The 4,100-nt window shown below is 34.7% G+C and overlaps 1 pseudogene; it reads right to left on the reverse strand.

The window, feature by feature from the left end:
* Window positions 1–604: 604 nt before the first annotated feature.
* On the reverse strand, window positions 605–2,594 carry LOC126592307 (probable WRKY transcription factor 70; annotated as a pseudogene).
* Window positions 2,595–4,100: the final 1,506 nt, after the last annotated feature.

The following is a 4,100-nucleotide window of genomic DNA, read 5'->3' on the forward strand; positions in this document are numbered from 1 at the left end:
TGAGAAAGTTGAAAAACTTCATAAATGTAAAGAGTCGAAGAGAGAGAAGAGAGAGAAAGAGGGAAAAGTATAGCTTTGAAGAGATTCACATTAATGAGAAATGAGAAGCTCCATCAGTACATATAGTGTTTGAGATTCTAACTAACTAGCTTACAAATAAAGGCAGCCAGCCAACTAACTCATAACAACCTAATCTTATTACAATTTAATTACACTTTGACGCATGGACCAATACACTAAAGCCACATCAGCATTCTGTTATTAAGTATAATATGTTTAGGTATGAACTTTACAATATATTTTCTTATGTGCCACTAATTCAATATAATATATTTAAGTACGGACATTTCAGTATACTAGTTCAGTAAAATGTATTATGGTACAGACGTTTAGGTACACAAATTAGAGAAAGTTAAGCAAAATTAATGAATTAAAATGTTTATAAAAATACATGAAATTTTTTATGCGGAGACTTTAAATAAGATATCCATTAAATATTAAAACAAAAATATGAGATAAATTTGAATTAAGTACACATTAAAAGACTAAAATCAAAATGTAATCTAACACCAAATTTTTACGAATTTTTAATCTTCTTCAAGGATTATAGTTCAAAAACCCCCAAAATTCCGTATTGCAAAACTTCATTATATATATCAAAGTACTCGACAATCATCCTCGAAAACACATCGTCACCATCATACTGATCAATGCTTGATGAAAACCCGCTCATGGGCCCAGAAGACTCGAATGCCATCAGATCAACATGCGACACCAGATAATCACTCGATGGCCAATGGTTGTCATGGCTTGTCACCGTATGATCACTTGTTGCCTTAACGATCGGTTCTTGAACTGATGATGAAGCGAAGGGTGCAGAAAATAGGTGCTCTTGTTTGATTGTCAAACAATTGGCACTATCAAAACTAATAAACTCTGAAGAATCTCTAGGACTTGTGCAATCCAAGACCAGTTCAGAAGTTTTGAAGTAGTCTCTGCAGGTGTGGGTGCCATAGTATGTGGTTCGAAACATTGGTGGATGATCCTGAACCTGTTGCACATGCTTGGTTGCTTTGCACGCTTGATCGAATTTGTGAGTACATCTAAAGTAGTTCCTGCATAACATATAACATAGCCACATGGTCTACTCCTTTCTTGAAATTATTACCATTTTAATTACTGAAATTTGTCACAATTTCACAAGGTAAATCGTATATATGTATGTACCTTGGATGCTTGGCATTGCGGATATTTTTTTGTCCATATTTTCGCCATGCATGACCGTCATCAATCAAAGCAGGAGTGTCTTTAGTCCAAGAGTGTGCAGTGTTTCTGTAAGGAATCAACAAGTTGCAACTCTTGTTAGAACTTTTAAATCATTAAATTAGGCAGAATTCCCATCTATTTTTGATAAAATTACGGTTAACGTTAACTGGTAATGCTAGCATTATGCTTCCACGGTAAGAAAGATAGGAATGCATATTTAGATCATTAAATATAACGAAACTAATAGAAGCATCCAAGTTTTGGCCAAAATATGGCATAACTGGTATGCTAGTCTTTCATTCCTTTGTCTCAATAATTTCTATGCATTATTGAATAAAATAAAAACAATTATACTCATTCATAGGAATCTAACAGTTGTTGTAAAATGTATGGTTAACATTATGTGGATGTTTAGATCATTAGACAAGGAGCAATCGAAGCATCCAATTTTTTTCAGAATATGGCATAAACATGAACATACGACAGCACTCTTTTGTCTCAATAGAAATTTCTATTCATTATTGAATAAAAAAATAACAATTATACTCATCCACATGAATCTAACAGTTGTTATAAGTAAATTAATTTTAATTATAGTTGTTCACACATCCACATAAATCTAACAGCTATTGGAAGCAAATTAATTACAGTTATTCATCACTGGTGGATCATTATTTAATTGTCAAAGTAAAATATTATTTAGTGTTAGGTTTATTAAACAAATGTTTGAGATTGAACAATCAATTAATCATACATGGAAAGAGCACTTAATTGGAGAAAAAAATTATTTGGAACAACATGTTAATGCAGATGTTGATGAATATTACCTAGGTAGTAATTAATTAGAGAAATATAACTAATTACCTTCCCTTGTAATAACTTCTTCGATCCTTGAAGGTTGAAGTGCTCTTACAATTGATCTTGATCTCCTCCTCAGGATAATCTTCAGACTTAATAGCAGCTACATGATCATGATTAGCACCCCAAGATGATGAATCTGCACCACCACCAGCATCACTACCACCTTCACTAGCACCACTACCACCATCACTACCACCACTACCACTGACACCACTGCTATTTCCTTGAATCTGATCAGAAACAAACTCTTGATCAGTCTCCTTCCCATTCATAATCAAAGGGGTATTCACAACTGACCCCAAAATCTCATTAATAATACCTTCATCCGATCCCCCATCATCACCATTAACAAGTGACCTGTTATCAAAAGCCGTACTAAGTTGACTTGCCAGTTCACGCCCTTAGATCAACTCCTCCATCACCTTCTCCTTATTTGAGAGCACGCTTTCCGACCACGACCACTGCATTAATCCTAATCTCCTGATTAACAACTAACATATATAGCGATTAAAAAATTAATTAATCTCTCTGTAGAGGGTTTGTGGTTTTCTTAGCTGTAGCCAAATTAAGTGATATGGGAGGGGTAAATAGCCAAAATACTCCTTGAGATTTGCATAACTCATCACTTTGGTCCCTAACATTTCAAATCAATTAAAGTGGTCCCTGAGATTGTCCACCATCCATCATTTTGGTCATTCCGTTAAAAACTCCGTTATGTGTCCCGGAGCTCTTGGTCGGAAGTTTAGGCAATTTTCAGAGCTTTGTAACTCAATCGTTTCTTAACCAAATTCGACCCATAATATATCAAAATGAAGATAGGAAAGTGTAGAATAAGATTATACATATTTGGAAACCCAATGGTTGCCAGAGATGGCCTGAAAATAGCCTCAACGTTGACTGGTCCAAGAGAAAACTGGAAAACTCGCCGAAAACTGGATAAACTTTAAACGTTCATAACTTCTTCAATACTCAACGAAATCAAGTGATTCAAAAACAAAAACCATACTTCTCGACGAGAAAAAGAGAATGGTACATTTTTCAACGGCTAAATCATCGTGGTTTGGTCGAAAAATGGCTCGAAAGTTGCATCAATTTCGGGCCAAACCATGACGATTTAGCAACCGAAAAAGGTACCATTCTCTTCGTCTTATCGAGAAGTATGATTTTGTTTTTGAATCACTTGATTTTGTTGAGTATTGAAGAAGTTATGAACGTTTAAAGTTTACCCAGTTTCCGACGAGTTTTCCAGTTTTCCCTCGGATTAGTCAACTTTGAGGCTATTTTCAAGGCCATCTCTGGCAACCATTGGGCTTCCAAATAGGTATAATCTTATTCTACACTTTCCTATCTTCATTTTGATATATTAGGGGTCGAATTTGGTTAAGAAACGATTGAGTTACAAAACTTTGAAAATTACCCAAACTTTCGGCTAAGAGCTCTGGGACACTTAACAGAATTTTTAACGGAATGACCAAAATGATGGATGGTGGACAATCTCGGGGACCACTTTGATTGATTTGAAATGTTAGGGACCAAAGTGATGAATTATGCAAATCTCAGTGACCATTTTGGCTATTTAGTCGATATGGGAGGTAACCTTTTACATCCGTCAAAAGAAGGTCCTCTGAAATCGTAATTAATCGTAAGCGGATGTATGACATTGCAATTAATCGTAAGTTGATATGGTCAATTGAATATAAATATTAAATCTTTCTTCATTTTCATGGATGGAGAAATTTTTTAGTGTGCCACGAACGCAACCCGGTACACCAAGTGTCATGCCAAATGAGATGTCAAATCCTAAAACAGGAGCAAGCTCCAACTAATATGTCAATCCTATGTGGATTGACATATGAGATTTCATATGTCAAATTTGACATATGAGAAAATGTGATGTCAAATAATTTTAAATTATTTTATTGTGTGGATCCCATGAATGCACCAATTACAGATCTTGAAAATTTATTTTAATT

The sequence above is a fragment of the Malus sylvestris genome, chromosome 12 (assembly GCF_916048215.2).
Source record: "Malus sylvestris chromosome 12, drMalSylv7.2, whole genome shotgun sequence".
In the NCBI taxonomy this organism is placed as follows: Eukaryota; Viridiplantae; Streptophyta; class Magnoliopsida; order Rosales; family Rosaceae; genus Malus; species Malus sylvestris.